The sequence below is a fragment of the Rhea pennata genome, chromosome 7 (genome assembly GCF_028389875.1).
Source record: "Rhea pennata isolate bPtePen1 chromosome 7, bPtePen1.pri, whole genome shotgun sequence".
In the NCBI taxonomy this organism is placed as follows: Eukaryota; Metazoa; Chordata; class Aves; order Rheiformes; family Rheidae; genus Rhea; species Rhea pennata.
This window is the reverse complement of record NC_084669.1, coordinates 23,610,166-23,631,146: the sequence shown is the minus strand read 5'-3', so window position 1 is coordinate 23,631,146 and position 20,981 is coordinate 23,610,166. Positions and strand designations below refer to the sequence as shown.

General features: G+C 40.8%; 1 protein-coding gene across 5 annotated transcripts in view; it reads left to right on the top strand.

Annotated features, from left to right (window-relative positions):
* The window catches only part of NDST2 (N-deacetylase and N-sulfotransferase 2), a 137,429-nt gene that overhangs the window by 21,615 nt on the left and 94,833 nt on the right, over positions 1–20,981 (top strand). For all 5 annotated transcript variants that reach the window (XR_009958920.1, XR_009958919.1, XM_062579878.1 and 2 more), the window contains exon 2: positions 4,115–4,192. The gene's annotated coding sequence lies outside the window, so the exon portion shown is untranslated. The remainder of the gene's footprint in view (positions 1–4,114; positions 4,193–20,981) is intronic.

Here is a 20,981-nt window from a genome sequence, read left to right as displayed (position 1 = left end):
ATCCACACATCCCACTGAATGCAATGAGATCAGAAAAAGAAAAGAAGTTTTCTGCTTTTTGAAGGATAAATGACAATCTCCCTTGTGTTTGTAGTAACTAAAGAGGACTTTTATTTTTATATGTATTACCAGCTCTTACTAAAATATTGCTCTGATAATGGATTAGATAAACAATGCAATATTGTGAAACATAAGCATACGATTTTTCTCCCCTAATTCTTCTCTTCCACTTTTATGTAAAACACAGTGAAATTAAAGTCAAGTTGTTTCTGCTTAAAGTAAACAACTTGTTTCGGCAAGTAGTAGGCTTGTGGAAAAGAAGCAGGGGTTGTAGTGGATCATAAGTTGAACACAAGTCAACAGTGCAAATCATGTCTCTGAAGGATCTCAGCATCTGACGCATGTAGGGTAATTTTTCTCTCTGCTGTGTACTGGAAAGATGTCAGCTGGAATGCTGCAGCTGCTTTTGTGCACCATACTTTAGGAAGGATAAGCACCAATTGGAGAGAGTTCAAGAGAAAGCAATAGCAATGAAAATGTGGCCTGCAAGGAAAGAGCAACAGAGTCAGGGTTATTCAGTCTGGAAAAGATATATATATATTTTTCAGCGTACTGCAAAGAGAAAAAGAATCTGTCTTCCATGGTAATGCAGGGTAGAACTAGAAGTGAAGGGCTTAAATTGCAGAAATGGTGGTTTAGAGTAGGGAAAACCCTTGAGCAGCACAGGTAGTTAGGTGGTAGGCTGGATTGCCTGAGGAGCTTGTGAGGCTCTGTCATAGAAGATTTTAGCAAAGATAAGAGGCAAGCATGTCAGGAATGCTTTAGGTGTCACCGATACTGTCTGAAAATGTTCCTTCCAGGCCTGTTCTCTGTGATTGTAAGGGTACTGAACTTATTTCTGTATAGCTTGTCCTCAGATTTATGCACATACTTTGCCTTGATAGTTTTTCTTGCATTTCCTTGAGCATTTTTCTTTCTACTTTACACTGTTTCAGTCAAGGTAGGCTGAAAGACATTCAGGGTAAAAGTATAATGTTAATGTATATAATGTCAGTATTATTTTGCCCCAACAGCCATATTGACTTTTTAACCACTGTTTAATACTACTAATCAGTGACTATTTGCATTGATACACAACATATATTCTTATCTGATTTCTTACTTCCTTGTCATTTTCCATGTTGCTGTGGCCACAAACAGTCCAAGGACTGTCTCTGTTACAATCTCCTAAACTAATCCACGATCTCCTATATATTTAATCAACCTCACTAAAAGTTTTGTGTGGTTGACCTTTTGTTTTACAATTTGCTTTGTCTTGCAAATACTTAATAACAACCTGAAAGAAGATAGATGCTAATCTGTGAGAGCTCCACAAATACCCTTCTTCCCCACTCAAAAGCAATGAGGGATTCCTGCTTCGCTTTTTGCTGGTTTGCCGCTTGTGACGGTACTTTGTTCTTCCTGCGTGCACAGGGGCTTGAGTAGCCCTTTGTGAAAGGCTTCGCAAAATCTTTTGGCAAAGCTCAAATAAACAATGTGTTCTTGTGTTCCTTTAGCCCGTAGTTATTTTTAATCCTTGAAAGAATTTGGCTCCTTAACAGATCTACCTTGTGTTCAATTCATCTTGTCCCCTCAGCTATGCAGAAATCTTCAGTGTGCACATACTCAGAATGATTCTCCTTCCTTCTGTTCTTGAGAAGACTTTGGGTTTTTACAGACTTACCGATTTGCAGGAATTCAGATTTGCTTTTCTGCGTTGAGGTGGTGCTTGCAGCTGCAAGCACAATACCAGTATCTACTGGATATTTTTCAGTGGCCTAAGTTCTCACACATTCCCGCTTTTCTCTTGTCCCTGCATAACATCGTACATGATACTATTACAAGTATTTGTGCATCTTTGAACTGAATAAAAAAATGAAAAATAGCTGGCTCCCCACAGTATATACCAATACAGAGCAGAAGTGGCCTGACAAAGCGAATGTGCAGCTGGGTAAGGTGTGGAAGGGAGATAAATGCCTTCTTCTGATGGTGTTGCTGACAGCTTAACATTGTGTCATACGTGGCTTAAGATATGTCACATTGTCTGTTGGGATCTTGTCCTTTTATATTAGGTAATTTAGGCTGAGAGTAGAAATTTTGCAACAGAAAGTAGGAAATGTAAACACATTCACAGTAATGCTGAACATCGTATTTAGCCGCATGGGGACCTTGTGTCGTCATATCTTAGTGAGGGATGTTATGTGTTTTTATCATCTTTATTACAGCTGTTTTTTTTTTAATAAACTAATAAGAGATGCTAAGTGTTGGGAGTGAGTCCAATGTAGATGAAGAGAGGACAGTAACAGAAGAACTAGAGATATTGGAAATTGAGTGCGTCAAAATTAGGTATTTCTGTTTTGCAGGGAGGCACTGGAAAGGATACAGACTAGTGCAGTCAAAGGAGAGATTAACATGAAATTTGTGTGTGTGCCAGGGTGAGAATGAAGCTGGAAAAGCTCTGGTACTGACAAGGAGCCTTGGGGTGGCTGTGCAGCAGATTAATGAGTTTGCAGATGCATCGTGGCAGTGAGAAGCAAATGAATATGACTTTGGGCTATCCACATTATAGAGAAGTTCTTTCTTAAACAACTTTGAGAGTTAACTTGCCAAGTGTGCAGGCCCAAACATCTTGTTTCTAGTCAGGTGTAAACTAAGTGAAGAGAGCTGAGGGAAGAATGGCGAATGAGTGCAGACCAAAAGAACTGATGGGCAAATATGCCTACCTTGGCTAAGTGATAACTGACTGTAGTTGGAAGAAAAAATGGTATGAACTTGGAGGAAGATTCAGGAAGTAGTCTTACATCAGCTTTTGGATGAAAATAGACTGGATAACTTGATAAGTGTCTTTCACCCTTTTAGGTTGTTTCCTTTTGAGGTAGTAGGGCAAGCTGGCAGCCTCTCTTAATTCTTTTATTTTTGCCTCCCTCGTGCTTGCTGCTGCTCTGAGTCTGCGTTTTTGTCTGCTGGTCAAGATGGTTAAGTCCAGTGGCATACCAGAAATAGGAGAAGGAAGGCGTTCAGATGCTTGTCCTAGACATTGTCCCTCTTTAGAAAATGTACTTAAAGAGGAATATTAAAGTAAACAGTACAAATAGGTCTAAAGGGAGGAGAAAGGTGAAGAAACTTTGGGAGTGACTTGCAGAAGCTCTGTCTGTCGGTGCTTCTGTGTGAGAGCGTGTTGGAGCATGTGGCTTGGGTTGGAGGGGAACCAGTGAAATAGGTTTGGATCTGCTGCTTGTGCGGTTGCTTCTTTTTGGGACAGACTCGCTGGTGCCTCTTAGGCTCTGGTGTGGCAAGGGCAGAGGGCGAGGAGGAGGAGGCGGCAGCGACGGCGAGGAAGCACCCATGTGGAGCCGCTGCCAGAATCACCGACTTGTGAGGGTTAGCGTGTGGCCATGCTTGGCTCTTGCTGCCTGGCTGTCGTTGGTTTAAAGGCAGCCCTGGGACAGGTTTGAGGAGATTATGTGAAGAATTTGGAAAGTATACGAGTTTAGGGGTTTTCCTTTGAAAAGCGTAAAAACCTGAACCTCAGTTTTTGGACGGAGCTAAGGGAAAGCTAGTTCATGATGCTACATAGCATTTCTATGTGTGTTGTCTATGTACAAGCTGTACAAGGTTTTAAGCTGCTGTCTGAGCTCTGATATAGGGGATTTCATCAGAGAGCACGTTTTATCTTTTTCATTGTGGAGAAAGGTCTTCATGTGAAATTTAAAGCAGTCTTCTCAGCACTGTGATGCTTGCATCAAGAGCCATGGAAGTTGCAACTCTCTTACTGGGGCACTGTCACATTTTTAGCAAGACTGGAACTTCTTGGCTTATTCTTTCTCTTCCTGCTTTTCATTTTATATATAATTTGAGATCTGTTCCAGTGACGAACAAATATTAGTTGCTGGGCTCTTAACAAGGCACAGTAGTACGTGCACTGTCTTGCTGACTTGTTTGTGTTTAAAATATAAGTGATTCTTTGCCGAATCTGGGTGCAATGATCTTGATAGTCATATAAAATAAAGTACTCTTTGATCTTTTTTTCCTGTGTGTCTCTAATCCGGACCCATTTTATTTCTCCCCCTGCCAGCTGGAGGGAGCAACCGTGAGCCCAGCGTTGTTGGCTTTTGCTCTGCTGCTGGCTGCTGAACAAAGGTGCTGCTGAAAGGTAAGTGCTTGGCCTCCATCCTCTTTGATGTAGATTTACATTCCCAGGAACTGATAAATTTAGACTTACCATACCTGTCACAGTAAACTGTCCAGGTTTGAAATGGGGAGATGGTAATTTATCAGCTCATAAAATTGTGGGAGTCAGCCATCAAAGCACAGTTAAATTTCTGGTTTAGTGTAGATGGCATAGCGCTCCACAGCACGGCAGACCAGGGAAGCTGAAAGGTTAAGTATGTTTCACCTTTTCTGCACAAGAGTAGAGATCTGAATTTAGAGCAATGGAAATCTCTGAGACCCTGAAAAAAAACAGTAATAAGGATATGGTACTTGCCCAGAGACAGCCTTGCGAGGGGATGGCTGAGAGGACTGCTTGAGTGCCCATTTCCTACATAGTTGTGTGGGTTTTTTTTATAAATTCTGGTGTGTAACACATCCGGTATCTTCTGAAAGTAACAGAGGTGCCTGAGTCTTAGTTGAAAGAAAAAGAAAACACATTTTTGTTAAATGGAGAAGGCTACTTACGAGATTGGGTTTGGGGAAGTGGGTGTAAATTTAATCCCATTGCTCTGCTGCAAGAAAGTGCTGTTGGTGCTTGAGCAGGAGTCTGTAGAAAGCTTTCCCTTCAGTCAGGGAAGTCCTGTGTGCCAGATGTGCCAAGGTATGTGTGTGGGGGATCATCTTGCAGATATTTCTGATTTGCATTGGGTAGTTTAAAAAGACAGAACATAAGCACAGAAGAGAATATTTAAAGACATCACAGTGCTTTATGGTTGTGAAATAGGGTTTGTGTTTTGTCTGCATGCTAACAAAACTTTGTGTGTAAGGCAGCTTCAGTACTTTAGGGAAGGATAGATGAAAGTACATATGTCATACCATAAAGTTGTTATTGGTTTGTGTTTCATATGACTACATTAAGCATCACAAATAGGGATGTCATGTATAAGGTTTGCTCAGGAGCATCTGTAAAATCTTTATGCTGTCAGATGTTCTGTGTATATTGGTCTGCAGAGAATCTGCTTTATACGTGTTCTGTATTTAAAAATACTCATGCACCTTACCTGTGCCTATAAAAATGCTGCATTAGAGTCATTAGCTTAATATTTTAGGAACTAGAAAGAGTCAAATATAAAAAGGTTTAGAAACTTTCAAGTAGTAGTCTAATAGACTTTTTTTATATGCAATAAAAAGTTTAAAGCAAATCTCTTGACTTTATAAAGAAAAATATCTTCAAGTTTAGAAGCAAATATTGTATATTCTGTTAGAAAGCTGGACTGTCACTCACACTTGATGAAATTTGTACTTCTAGTTCTTTAAGCTATGGAAATAGCTGGGTTTAAATTTTATCGGCTCCTGTTACTGTCTGCTTAATTTTTGCTGTAGTAAAGATTTTAATAGAAATATCACTATATTATACTGTTTCAGAGAATTATGTTTTTTTAAAAAAATAATATATTTAATAACATTTTTATATTACAGTTTAAATATTGTCTTGTAAGAAGCTGTGAAACACTTCTTGGGAGAGTTATGGGCACTCATTTAAAGGAAAGAGGTCAGAAGAGTACCCTTTCTGTAATTATAAATTCTTACTGCAGTTTGACTTGGTTTTTTTGAATCCACTTGTTTTCTAAATCAGACTGCTTTCACCGTACTCTTTGCCCGTGATCTGATCTGGAGCCTCTTTATCCTGTCTCAGAAAACTTGTCAATTGATGTCAAAAGCCCATATTAACTTGCAAGTATTATATCACAACTCTGTTTTAGGGTTTGTAGGAGTACTTCATAGAAGTTAGCATACAACAAGTATACTTTTTTTTCTTTTAACTTTTGTCATTTCAAAGGTGTCTTACAAACTTCATGATATGCCTTGGAAATCATGAAAGGCAAGAAGAAGGTATAGAAAGATTCCTGTACTGTTTTTCTGTATAGATAAATATACCTGTTAGAGCAAGATCTTTTACTGTTTTCTGTTTCTTTTGCTCTACAACATCTATCAAAAAAAACCTTCCTGACTAGGAGATGTAAGGATACTAAAATAAGTGGTATACTGGAGGCAGATGTAACTCATAAGCTAGTTCTGTGTGTTAGAACTGTGCCCTTGCCTGATACTTGTCACAACAATATGAATTGAATTAGTTTCCAGTTGTGCTTGGCATATTTCTTCTGCCAGAGGAAGTGCAAGTAGTAATCATGAGGAATATAATGTACAGACGGTTTTGCAAGCAAACAAGAAGTTAGCTTAATAGCCAGAAGTGGCAGGCAGGTGTGAGGATATGGCCTGGAAGAAGTCATAGTTATGAGGCTTTAATTTTATTGAATAATCATGAAGAATAATTCTCTGTGCAAGGGAGATTGTAGAGAAGAATAATTTCCAATACAGTCTACTTCAGCTGTTCTCATGGTACTCTTGAGGCTAAGCATATTTGGTCTTTTTACCCTGAGCAGCTAAATTGTGTGAGACTCAGTGCTACAACTGAATTGGTGGCAGCATTGCTGGGTTTTTTGCGCTAAAACTTGCTATTGCAGACAAAACCCTAAAAGCAAGCAAAGCTCATATACTGAAAAGTGTCAGGGGATTTACTGAGTAATTACTGAGAATATCTCAGTAATACAATATTTTTGTAGTTGTCCTCCAGAAGGTATGTATTCTTTTAAAAAAACAAAAAACACTTTATAAATAAACCTTTGTGTGTATATGTGTATGTGTATATATATACACACATATACATACATATGTATATATGAGTATGACTAGATAAGGTTTGATAAAACAGGCACAAGTCAGATCTGTTGATCAAGCAGTTTTATAGTGAGGCACATTCCAGTTCAGGGGCATGCTTTTGAGTATGACGGTAGACAGAAATAAAATGAGAAATGAAAGCTAGCAATGCTTGAGTTAAGGAAGGCCTAGAAGGGACGAATAGAGTCTGAGGCTCTTTCAGGAACCAGCTAGAGCAGGCTTTCCTTCAGCCAGATGAGGTTGGAGATACAGAATGGTTCTTCATTTGAAATAGTGTTGGATTCAACATTGAAAATTTGGAGATGGAGAGGAGCTGGTGCCTCATCCTGACTTTGTGATGTCTGTTTATTTTTTGCTCTGGTTCCTGACTGAAGGAGGCTTGATCACGTTCTCTGATGTATGTGTAATCTGCAGAGGGATCTTAGGAGTCTCTGCGTTAACACACTACGTGGTGCCCTTCATTTCCCATGCCCACTCAGCGAGTGGTTTGGAGGTGGCTGTAAGTACGTGCCGGTTCACTGCAGGAAAGCCTTCTACACCCCCTTTTCAGATTCTCAATCAAACCAGGAACTCAGGCACAGTGCAAGGGTTCAGACCTCTATTTCAGAAACAGTGGGTCTAAATGTAAAGTACTTTTCTGCTGCAGCGCTTTAGGCACGTGGGGTTGAAGTGTCAGCAACTTTCTGAAGCAGGCTTTTCCTGATCAGGGATTTTTTTTCAGGCAGACTCACATTTCCCTCTCCAATAAGCAGTAGCATCCTTGTGATTCCTTTCAGATTTGCTGGCTTTTGTGGAGTAGAGTGGAAGGGGGTGGATGTTGCATTGAACTTGGTGCCTCTCCAAAGATGGTAGGATTGTTCCCAGCTGTCAGTGACTCACAGCAGCCGAGCTGCTATCTCAGAGTTCGAGTTAGTGGAATTTGCTGTTCAGTTTCCCTTGAATTGTCTGGCAGAGGTGGAATTTCCCATGAACTAGGAAAGAGGGGAGAAATTCCATGAAGTAGAAGGTTTGAATGTGCATTGTATCTGAAAAATTGCTGAGGAGTGCAGTCCTTCCTCATCTGTATGGGAATAGCCACTTGCCAACAGTCGCAAAGAACTGGGCTCTCCAGTGTTTCTTTTTTGTTCTGTATGAATTTTTACATTATACTTCTGGAAACTCTGCAGAGTTTTTCAGCCATAAATGCATTAAAATGTGATAAATGTACATTGTGTCTTTTCTGTACATGTGCAGCAAACTTCATTTGGATTTAGAGGTTCTAGTTTATCAGCAGGGTAGCTACTCTAATTTGTTTATGTCAAAGAAAAGGGTCACGTGTCATCAGTGGAATTTATATACAGAATTCATGCATTTACTGAACAGTAAATTAAATCTTCTCCCATTTTCTTGGCTACTTGTTCACTTTTTCAAAGGCAGGATATCTTTCTCCCTCCCGTTAAAGTAAAGAGGTGTTTGAAGTACCTAGGATATACTGTGAGGGATGAGACCTGGGTCCAAAGTTAAATTTTGATTGCTGCTGTTCTGGTAGCGTGCGACCCTTCCAGAGTGCCTGCTGGGCTCTGATGGAGTCTAAGTGTTGGCTCTTGAGCAGTGCAGCATCAGCAGGATGCTTTGGATATCATTTATTTTCTTTCAAGAAGACTGTTGTGCGACTGAGAATCACTGTCATTTGCCAAAAGAAATAAAAGCTTTGAAGATGCTCTATTTTAGAGTGCCAGAATGTCTGGAGCAAATCCAGTCTGTTGCAGGTACTGAGCCAGTACCTGACTAGCCTGCATGTGTGGCTGGATTAAACTCTGTGCGATAGCTTGTTCCCTCCTTTCTGTCTGTGCTTTGTAACTATTGACTTTGTATGTGTGTATGAAAGGTTTCTCCCAGTTTGGAATGCCATATGAAAACATGAAAGGCAAATAAAATAGCAAGTTGTTTTCTACCTTACACTGCTGTTTTTCCATTGCCGTTAATCCATTTGCACAAAATCCAAGAACCCAAAATAAGATGATGACATTTAGTTCACAAATCAGATAAGCGAAGAGGGAAGAGGTAATGGACACAATTTTATTTTCTGGATATACTAAGCAACCTGAAAAGATTAAATGCATACCTGTTTCAGACCGTAGGTACTTTTTTCCATTAGACAGGGCTACACCACTGAAAGACTAATAATAAATCCTTGCTTCTCTTTAGTCCTATTTTGATTCCTGTATATGGTCTTTTACTTGCAAGACCAAAAAATCTCTTCTGTCTCCTTCAGCTGAATCACAAATCATGAAATTTTTCTCTTCCCAGATCAGTATTGGTTTGCCATGTTGATAATGAAACTGCTAGGTTCTCTGATACCAATCTTTGTCTTATAAAGGTCCAGATGTGCTTAGTTTCATCAGCCTTTAGTGTCAGTTAGTTGACTTAAGCAACCAAGAAAGTGATGTCAAATGTTTTGGTTAAATATACAGATGTTGTGTTAGATGATTAACTGTGGATGTACATCTAATCACCTGAAGAAAGCAGTATTTCTGAGTATTTATGTACTTGATGCGTCAGGCTTCAGGGACGTCATCCCCCTTGCCCTAAATACTTCTGCTGAGATAGGAAGTTGGTGACATTAACCTTGTCCCTGGGTGCCCAGACCTTCCTTCCATAAATTTGACTAGTGTTTTTTCTAAGATCCTTCCTGTTAAAAGGATCATTGAAAATTATATTCAAATAGTGAAGTTGAAAGTAACCAGTCTCAGAGCAATAAGCAAGGGCATATGTAGTGATGGAATGACCTTTTGGGGGCTTTTTTCTCCATTGATATGAATTACTCATTTCAGAATCTGGTAAATCAACTTTCACTTTTTGATATATCCACAATCACAAGAAAATACTTCCACTTGAAACAGTCCTTCTACCTTACACTATTTTTGAGGGGGAGGTTGCTGGTTGCTGAGAGAAGATTGCCATGTTGAAAGCTGAAGACTTTTTTGCATGAATACATTGAAAAAAATTGAGATTAAATGTTTAAAGGTATGTAGTCAATAGGCAGTAAACTAAGATGCCTTAAACTGTGGTAAGTAGTTTTTTATTCAGAAGTAAACTAACCTTAGTTTGTTGTTCTTTATATTTCTGAATGTCTTGTATATGAAGTAGTTTTGCTAATGATCTCCCCTGTTTATCTGAATGACATAATTGATCCAGGGAATTGTAAATGCAGATGTTTGTAACAAATGTTACGTAGATTTTTCTCAATTCAGTGTTATGCCACTGATTTTGGTAGCTGTTCAGAGTCCTGAGAGGTGTCTTTTCTGGTGCTCACATTGTAATTAGCATCAGACTGATCAGAGCAGCCTGTTATAACTTGAGTCTCAGCCTTGTACTGCGTTGTCTTGAAATGCACGACTAGATAATAATACTGAAAATACTGTGTTGAAGCCTTATTGTAACCTGGGCTTCAAAGTGCAGGTCTGTAGTCTCTCTAAGGAAGGGAGAAGGATAAAGGATGGATTCAGAGGTAGCTACCCAAATAAGAAGCGGCACAGTGAAATACGATTTTAAGTTTGAAACATTTTTTTTCTTTGTGGAAAATGTGACAAATGTGAAATAACATATCCTGTAAACAGTGAATCCCTTTAGCACAGGTAAATTAAAACCTCCTTTTTTTTACATTTCTTTATCTGTGCAAGAACAAAGAGTTTTTCAGCAGAGCTGAGCAGAAGCAAATGCAAGTCACTAACAGGCAGTGCTTTTTATTATGCCCAAATTTGTCTGTGGAGCTCAGCGTCACGCTGTGTCTGTTGTTAATGCTGTGATATAAATGGGGATCAGTGGGACCAGGTATCTATGACTGGTGGAAAGAAAAAAGAGAAAGATAGAGGCTATTAAACTTGTGCAGTACAATGTGAGCCAAATTCTCATTTCTGTGAATATTTTAATTTGGAATTTCTTATAACTGTTTTAGAAAGGTGGGAGTGGCTTGTTTCAAAATGTCCAGCATCTGAGCGTGATGAACTCCTACTCTGAATCAATATCTTTCATACTGTCATTGAATTTCCTGAAACTGGGGACTAATGCCATCATTACCTACCAGGGAAAGAATGTATTGAAATGTACCCTGGGTATCTGGGAGATAGTTTGGGATGGGGGCTGAGCTCCCACAGAAAGCTGTTGTTAATTCAGCTTGTTTTATCCTCCCAGTCCTGTAATATATAATTTCTTTTGTTCTTCCTTACTATGTTGATAATGCAGAATACAAATCCTTCAGTCATTTTCTCCTTGCAGTTCCCTTCTGTATTTATGCAATCTGACTACTTTATAAATCACCCTAATAGGGGAAATCTTCACCAAAGCATGTAATCTCCTATTTTAGAAAGGGGGAATCAAAAGCATATGTTTCAAGTGACCGAAGGAGTATCTCCATTGTAGAGTACCTGAGCTCCTGCCAAAGCTGCCTGTCTCGTGGCGAAAAGAAAATGGTCTGACAAATTTTAAACTCTCTGTGAAATAGCCAGTCAAAAAAAAATCATTTTTAAGGCAAGAATCCTGTAGACGGTTTCTTTTACTGCGAGCGGCTCGGTAAAAGAGTCTGGATGCGAGGAAGCCGGAACCCGCTCGGCGTGCGCGTGGCGCCGACGGCAGCGGGTCAGCCGAAGCGAAGGGCAGCAGGCCGTGCTGGGCAGGGCAGTCTGTTCGCAGACTCTCTCCCCATCTGAAATCGCACCTGGAGCTCACCATTGGCCCTTGTTTTTATTAAGGAAAGAGCACGTTTATTCTTTTGCCTCCATGACGTATTTAACAAATACATGTCATTTCAAAGTGCTCCCACAGCTGCATCACAGTTCCTGCCCTTTCCTGGTACCCTGAGGCTCTTGCTTGTGGTTGAGCTGTTTCTTTGCCGTTTTCTCTTAAGCCGACTTGTGTTCCACCTTCCTCTTGCTTTCTCTCTCTCAACTTCAGTATCTGAATTTGAGGTAGAGTAGTGGCTTGCTTTCTAAGCCAGTGGAGGTGAGGAAAAGCAGTTGCATGCCGGGGTACATCACAGTACTCTAGTTAGGGAAGAGAAAGAGCGAATGATGGGGTGATGAAAGGCAAAATATTCAGTGAAATGCGTTTCTGAAACAGCACACAAAGAATGTGTGTGGCGAAGAGGGAGTTGTCTCAAAATATCTGTGTTTGTTCCCTGGAGGTTCCCGTGTGCTATAATTGAGCCAGCATGTCAAAGTGAAGTATGTGGCGAGCTTTGGGAGTGGGGGGGGAAATACTACGGCTGCACATAAAGGGCTTGGATGAACCCAGTCTTACAGCGAGAATAAGCACTCTGCTTTTGCATTGCTGAAGCCACAACGCGCTAGCTGTCCAACCAAGCTCTAGAGTTGGTGTTTCTCTAAGAATTTTTTTACAGTCGTTGTTTGCTCGGGAGGCATAAGAATAATTGGCTCTGACTTGGCTTCTGATGTGGAAATGAGAGAAGATGCTGAACCGAAAGAGGGGAAGATGACTGAATGTGCTATTGAGATACAGGCAGTGCAACCTGTAATGGCTTTCCTTAATTTAACTCTCTTTAAATGTCAAAGAAACAAATGCCGTTTTCTCTACATCTTACAATATTACTTGTATTGGTTTAATATTTTGGGGACACCTGGGATATACTGGCTTACTTTTCTTTAGCGCTTGTATTTTTGTGTTTGAAACGCAAAAGGGATGATTTAAATGCTTTGCTCTGGCAGATCATTGCAGCTTTTGGCTGTGTGACTTCATGCCTGATGCTGCTCTGGCAGCTCTCTCCTTGGCCATAGCTGGCTGCAGCATTGCCCTTGGAATTCAGGCAAACTGAAAATCTTTTAAACCCAGTGTTTCCGTGCTAATGGGCTAATTTTGTGTTGATTGTTTTTGTGCAGAGTCTTTACCTTTGGTGCTTTCATATCTTATAAATCACGCTTAGGGACATATTTGATGCTCTCATTGTTTCCATAGTGACAGCAATGGCAGAAACCTGCAAAAGGAAGGTGACAGGACTGTATTTCAAGATTCACTGTTTTACAGAGGAATAAACTGAGGGGGTGGGAATATAGTAGCTTTTTCCAACCAGTCCCAGAATATTTGGGAGCAGGGGAGGGAAAACTTGGAGGTGGGTGAGAAAAGGTGGCACAGAAGAAAGGGTCTGGTATTTCAGCATGTGTGTGTGGGGAGGCGATGAACACAAGGTCAACCTGCAAAATATGAGAAGCTTTCATGAAATGTTGAAATGCTCAAAACTTCAACGTGCAAATTATCTTCGTAGAAGAGGCCGGAGTTAACATGCCTGTGAGGCAAAATGCTTAACGTAATTTTTGGTTTGTAATTCCCCCTTCCAAGTTCATAACCTAAGTTCAGGGAGCTTTTAACATTAGAAATCAGACACTTAAAAAAGCTGTTAGTGAGAGCTTTGACTTCCTTTTCCTTTTTTTTCTTGGTAAAATCAGCTGTCTGATATTATTTTATGGGAAGCCAGGCTTTATCCGCTTTTATTACATGTCACATTACCCGTGTTTGTCAGTGAGATACCTTGCGCAAACACAAGTGTTTGATCAGCATCCTCTCTGCAGCAGAGAAGGGGGCCTCAAGCATTTTCGCTGAAGCATTTGGTAGCGCTTGCAGCGTGGTTTTGCTCGCCGCCCCGGCTGCCGCAGCGCTGAAGGGCCACGGCCAGGTCTGGGGCTGTGCCCTGCGGCTCTGCCCGCGAGCGAAGAGCCGCGGCCGCGCTGCCCGGCGCGGGGCGGCAGGCGCCGCGCGGCCCCGGGGCGGCAGGCGCGGGCTGCGAGCAAGGCACAGGTGCCGCGCTCCAATTTAACGCGTTGTTAAATCACATCTCCTATGCCTTCCGGCCAAAATACGGCATCGTACTGTAAGCTGAATTCATGTTACATCTTGTTACAGTGGGGAAGAGGAGCAACCAGCTGGGAACTTAGGTTGCCCTGAAAGCTGCAGAAGTTACCTGTGCGCTGGTGCCTGAGGCCTCCGAGGTCTTGTCTGCGTCGCTGCCTCAGCTGCTGCTTTCGTTACTTTGATATCTTGGGAGTGGGGATGAGGGAAAAACGGGTAATTTGTGATTCTTCCTTATGTTGCTACCTTGATGCCTTAGGAATTGTGGTACAGGCAACCGGCGTGCTGGAAAGGCTTCATTGCTTTTTTCCCTTTGCCTACTGGAGAGAGAGCTGCTCTCGGTTCGGTACCAGCTGGAATCGTTGCACCTAAAACTGGAAAGCAGCACAGAAGTTGTGGGAGCAGAGCAGTGAGATTGAAGTACATTGTGCTGTTTGCTCAAAATCCTTACCTGCTTGCTTGCAGAATGGTACAGAATTATATGGAATCAGTTTCTTCAGAGGCAAGTTCGTTTATGGGTAATTAAGCTGTTGAGGTGTTGGCTTAGTGAGAAAATAAGTGTGATTAAGATATGTTTCCTCCACTTTCATCCGCCCCAAAATGACTGTTGATTTTTGCATCATTTACACTGATACAGACTTTCAGGGCATAATGTAGTGCTGTCCCTGAAGTAGCATCTTGTGTCCTAAGCTGTCTTGGACATTATTTTATGTTTCACTTTTGTTATGAAATTTAGATATAAAAAGATATTTAGACTTGCTTCTTTCATGTGACTCCTGTCTCTAATTTCTTCATCTTGCAAGACGAGATCACTTATAATGTTCAGCCTTAACTTCTCTGGTCCCCCTTAGAATCAAGTATAATCTTTTTTTTCTTTTTGCACTGCTGTTTATTAATAGAAGTTACTGGCTGATATTCACTCACGTTGACCCCTCTGCTGCCTGTTAAAGCATAGCTTTTATTTTGCAGATATGTCATTATGTGCTTAATTTGTGCTTAAACACCTGCAGAACCTTTGCAGGTGTTTTAATCTTACATGAAATGGGGGAAAACAAGAGGAAACTGGGAGAAAAAAGAAACCAATCGTTCACATGTCAATTTACACTTCAAAGCTATTGACCATGTAGATTTGGATATGGTTTTATTCATTTCTTGAAGCAGAACTTTTTCATAAATCATGGAAGAACATCTGCGCAAAAAGAAAAAGAGCATTTATTTTACATTTGTTGCTCCTGGTTCCACTTACAGGCAACTATCTGGTTTATACTCAATGAAAACAACTAATCATGCCCTTGTAAACTTTTTCACTTTAGAGGAAAGAGGTTTTACTCGTATGGAAATGTTCGTATGTGCAATATAGAAAACCTTTACTGCAGAAGTGAAATTTCAGAGTTCAAAATGTATAAACCTTAATACTCTGCTAAAAGCTCTTATTTCACTGAATTCTAGTTGCCAGCTTTCACCTCTTCACGTATCATTAATGTTTAGTGCTGTTGCATGTCCTTGGGTAACAGATCCAGGTGGCTTTGTGCATGTTGTTGTAGATAGCATTAGCAAAACCACTTGTTAGGATTCTTGTAGTAATAATCTCTTCCCTGTTTCTCATGAAACAGTCAGCAGGATGCACAGGATTGTGTATCTCTTCTTTTTCTTTTTAAAGAAGGATTTGTTTAATGGGTGACATTGAATATTAGCTCCTAATTTTTGAAAAGTGTTTAGAACAGTCTGGCAAATTAAAAAGAAAATGAAAGATGTCACCCAAAGTGATTCTAAAATTTAAATCCTCTAGGATTCAGAGGAACCTTACCTCTCTGGAAGAGCTGATGAACTTCATGTGGGTGGTTTTTGCTTTTTCAGCTTTGATGAATTTTGTATTAATTTCAGGGTAGCAAGCTATGGAGTTAGTATCACTTGGCTTATCTTTGGAGGATCATTTATCACTTGATAGAATAGCACGCTGCAGTCCATCCCTCCCCTTCTGGGGGGTGGTGTGAAAGGTGGAGCATGCCTGCTAATTTAGTGGTACAGTGTGTTCTGGATTGATGACATACACGTTGTGTAATCAGGTCAAGTGAGTGTGTAGTCTCTGGCCAGACTTGTTCCTACCTTGAAAAGATTTCTATGGAGAACAGCTCAGAGATACTTGAGCCGTGTTTGTCAAGATTAAATCAAGATGCTTTGGATTTCCAGACTCCTGTCTTCTGAATTTTTTGAGGTGTAGACTTCTTGGAAGTTTTTTTCATGCCTTCTAATGATGGGTTTTAGTCTCTCTCTTTTTTTTTTTTTTTTATTTCTAGAAATGCTTTTAATGTATGCTTTGAAAGAATCATGTGCAGTCGTTTTGATTGTTTTATCCTCTGAATCTTTGTATTTGAGTATCTCTCGTCTTTGCTTGTTCTTTCTCACTTCTGCATTTCAACCAAGTAAAATCTGCGCTGTTATTTCATGATGCTTATAAGTGTAAATCTGTAATTCATTTTGCCGTATCTCTTAGAAATTACCTTTTGCCTTTCGGTTTGAAATTGTGAATGTCAAACCAAAAAAAAAAAAAGGTGTTTTCATATAGTGCATGATTTTTTTTTTTTGACAAAGTCTGCCAAGCTGTTATCCTAACAACTGAGTAAATTAATTCTGTGATTTTGATCGATTTCTAACCTGGAATCAAAATAGATATTCCGGAGATGGTGATGGCAAGTTAGTGGGTTCTTCAATTCCAGAAGTACAAGGCCTTTTTAGAAAAAAGGAATTCTAGCTTTAGACATGTTGAAGCTTACAGAGCTTTCCTTTTTTGCCCCGATGTTCTACAGACTTGGGTGGAGATTCCCGAATTTGCGAGTCTTTTTGACTTGTTAAATGTCCTTTTTCCTTTTGTAGTGTCATTTGTTCTGGGACTTCAAGGTTCTGGCATATATGAAATAAGAGGGCACTGAGGACCAAAAATACATCCGAGTAAACAGTGACTCCTGTGGCTCTTAGGCTTGGCTGCTCTGCCAGTCCCTCTGCTGTTCTGGCTTTTAGCTAGCTTTTTTTCCTGTTGTGTTCATTTATTGTATCACCCTCTGTGAGTACCTTTGGATATGGCATATCTGATCGACTGAGCTCTTCCTCGCCTTCAAGCAAATGAGCAGGAGAATATTTGTCAAGTGAGTCAGTCTGGGGCTGGGGTATTTTCCTGTTGTATTAAAATATCTCTCAAGACAGCTTCTCTTGAATGCTCTAAATTCTAGGTCAGCCTCTGTGTTGGTGGGTGGATGAATACTTACCTCAAAACTTAGCACTTTTTCTACTGTTTTTTTCTTTTTATTGCAGAACAGGTCTGCTGATCTCCCAGTTTTCACTCTGGTACTGTAAGGAATAGTTGTAGTAAAATATTCTGCTGCTAAATCAAAGCACTACTAAAGTGTAGTCACTTCATTTGGTTAATTTTCTTGAAAGGCATGAAAAGGTTTTCAGAGTGGATATTTACTTGAAAAAAAAATTAAAGTGAGTTTAGTTGTGGCAGCTGAAGTTCTGTTTATTTGCAGAGCAGGTGCAATATAGCTTGTTGTGACATGCTGTTGTCAATGCTGTCTCACTATGGCAGCTCACCACTGGTTCACGTCTCTGAAAACTGCGGCCGGTCGAGCTGGTAGCTTTCGTAATGCGAGAACTGTGTGGAGACCACCAAACTCGATCAGAACCAAAGTCAGCTGCATTCTCAGCCAGCTTGAAGCTACTGCAGTGTTCCAGCTTTTGTAATTGCTTGACAGGCACACATGGTGGGCAGCCCTTGAACATTGGCTCTACTGTACTGTTTATTCTGTTTGGGAAAGCTGGATGAGACCGTGAGTCTGTGTGGGCATGCTTTTCTCCTTGCTTCAGCTCCTCTCTGCAGGATGCTGTTTTAATGCTGGCTTTAGCCTATTCACCATAGATTCTTTTCCAAAACATGTATCTCATCCACACCTCCTTTCTGGTGGCTGTAGGAAGTTGTACAGTTGGGTGATATGATTGGTATGACTCTTTGCTCTTGGAATGCTTTCTGGCATATTGCTGAATATTGGTAGTGTTGGTAGTATCGTCCCCTTGCCTAAAGTATGCTGCTGGAACGGATTTGGGAGAGCTCTCCTTTTCCGTTGATGTAGCTTTGGATCACAGTGAGAGAAGTGGATGATATTCGTAGGTGGCAAGTCTTTGAAGTACATTAGAATCACTTCAGAGAGAAAGAAAATCCCTTCCTTAAGCTACAGATAAACAATAATGCTTTCAAACCTTTGAGAGGATCGAGGTGAAACTCAGTGAACAGCAAGTACAGAAAAGATGATCCTGTTTTGTGATGAGAAGTGGTAAAAACCTTCTTTCCTTTTTGTGCTACCATAAAGCAAAATAAAAAAGTACTGAGATTTTTCTGTGAAAAAACAAAGTTTTCAATTTTAAATAACCTCATCTTAAATAACCCACCCCATCTGTGTGGGTAGAATATATTTTAGAAGGATGGAAAGGTCTCCTTGGAGTTCTGAAGTACCTTCAAAAGTAAATGAAAAGAATTGAATTCATCTGATTGTGTGGATACATTGCACAGCATTTATTTGCTTGTTTAGATTTGTAGGAGACTGACGTCTTTCAACTAATCTGTGTCATTCTCAATTTAGCTGGCTGGCTATGACTGGGAGAGCACAGGACAATCTCATTCCTCTTTTCCTTGCTAATTTACTCAGGAAAGAAGGAAAGTGCTTGTAGGCCGTACACCTTGGGTACTTTTCAAAAGGTAAATGTGCCCCTGCTCTACCTAGAGAAAGGCAGGAAAATCAGTTGGAGAGCAGTAGAAAGTGGCCTCCTCCAAGAAGAGGCTGCTTTCCTCTGAGGTGCCATTTGGTTGTTCCAAGATCTTGAGTCTTGGAAGACAAAGGAGAAAACTGAATATATTTTCTTGGATATGTGAGAATTTTGGACAGCTTTCAGATTCTTATGTAAGTTTTATTTGCTGGTTGTGGCATGACAGCTCATATGGGATACTAATAAAAGTCCTTGTCCACTTGGCTTCAGGCTTTATCCACCAACCATTTTATTGGTGTATGAAATTGTAGAAGATGCTTTTGCAGATCATATGTGAGTTGTGATGTCATGGCTGGTAAATAAAAACGTACATAAGAACCTGAAAGCTAAATGTCGAAAATTCTAATAGGAACAACAAAGAAAATGAAAATGGATAGTTAAAAAAGAAATCATCTTTTCAACATACATGCTGACACGTGAGGACTATTGGGAGAACTCAAAACAACTCTGCATGTCACCTTTAACAAAAAGCTCACTGTATAGACAGGGCCATAAAGAAGTACCATACAACAGTCTGTCCCGTACACAATACGGAAAGTGAGAACAAACTAGGAATTGAGAGGTGGTGTGTTTGGGTGGGGGAGGGAGATTTAAATGTGTCCTTCAGGAAAGAATCTGTGTGAAGGATTCAGAAAGAAATAAGATGGCAGTGGCAGCAGCCAGGATTTGCAGAGCTTTTCAGTCCTTTGTTTGGTTATCTTGCATAAGTGCTTTAGCTGGAGACTCTTTCAGGAGCTGCATGGGGCCAGCTTGGAACACAAATGTGCATGAATCCAAATGTAATTGCCCTGTTATGCACGTCCTGGCTGTGACAGCTCAAGTTATGAATGTAAAATAGCAGAAAAAAGTTTAGAAGATGGCCAGGCCTGAAATGTTAATAAGTACTGAATTACCTGGGGCTCCCCTGAGCTTGGCAAAGGTGCTGCCCGAATTTTAAGTTTGTAGCTGCTTCGATGCTTTATTTCAGTGTTCCTTGGAAAAGAAGAAATAGCCCATATCGCTGTGTTTCTAAGTGATTCATCTTAGTAGAGGTAACTGTCAAATGTTTACCTCCACGGGAGATGCAGGGCAGGCGAAGAGGGCTGGTGCTGCTTCTCCACTGCCATTTGTGGTCAGTGCTAGCACACAGACTGAGTCAGCACCAGTGGCTTCAGCTTGCAAAAACGAAGTGCGATACAGGGAACAGCAGACTCTTTTCCTTTTAATGCAGTTCTGTTTACCGAGAGGCAATTACCCATAATCTGCAGCTTTCCCTATGTTGAGGAGGCATTTGTCTTTCCTCTTGGGAGGACTTGTGCAGAACAAGGGCTTTCCTTCCCCCACATCACCACGCCGCTTGCAGAAAGGGCACCGCGTTGCGAGTGTGCGACAGCTTGTCTCGCGGGCTGTGCAAGCAAGGAAGGGGCTTTCCTCTCTTTTGCATGCAGCTTGCAAAGCAAAGAGAAGTTGCAAAGTTTACGGCTCTCCCTGCTTCCTCAGCATCGTTTTTTCCTGGGTCTGCCCTATCCCTCTCTCTTTTTCCATCCTCCTTCCATCTCTTGTTACCATGGAGAATGAAATGCCAGTTCCATTCAAGTTGTCGGCTGAATAGGTTTTGAGGTTGATGGATGGTGAGAATCTCTTATCCCTCCTTCTCCAAACACCGCCCCTGCCTGGTTCTTGACATTTCACTTGCCAGAGACTGGCAGTCAGAGAGAGGGAACTGAAAAGGAGGCTGGCGTGTCCTGCTGAGATGCTCTTTCAGTTCCTTGGATGAGATCAGCAGCCGTGAGAAGGTCTTAAGGACTTTGCAGAGCCTTGTCCTCAAGCTGCGGAGGCACGAATGCTCACTTGAGTGCGTGCTCGTGCTTCCCCAAAGCACCCCGGGAAAGGAAGATTCAGGTGTGGCTCTTGCTCTTGCTTGTGGCTGTGTTTCAAGGGGTGATGCAACTCTGCAACTGCAAGGGAAAGGTAAGGAATGAATGGATGCGATATGAGCTCTAGTCCAAGTCGTTTCTCTTGTATATGCTTCTTTTAGACTTCATCTTAATACTATATCACATGAGAAGTGGAGTTTCTTTGCAGCAGTCTGGCCTGGTTTCCTGGCTGCAATGCTGAAGTTAGCGGGGAAGTCTGGTTTTAGTTTGATTATAGCAGGCCCCATTTGCACTGGTTATTTACTCACGGTTCTACTAGCATGGTGTCAAACAGCTTTGTGAATGAGGGTATCTTTTAATAACAAATTTGTGGAATTGAGGACCTTACTGAATAGGTCCAGGATTGCAATGTGACATTGCAGGGCTGCTGGAGTGCCTGAGTACAAAGCAGAAAAATCAAAATGATAGCACTGTAAAATTATACAGAAAATACTACTTTTGTTGTGATTTATTACTTTTCATGCAAGATAACCATAGATTTGC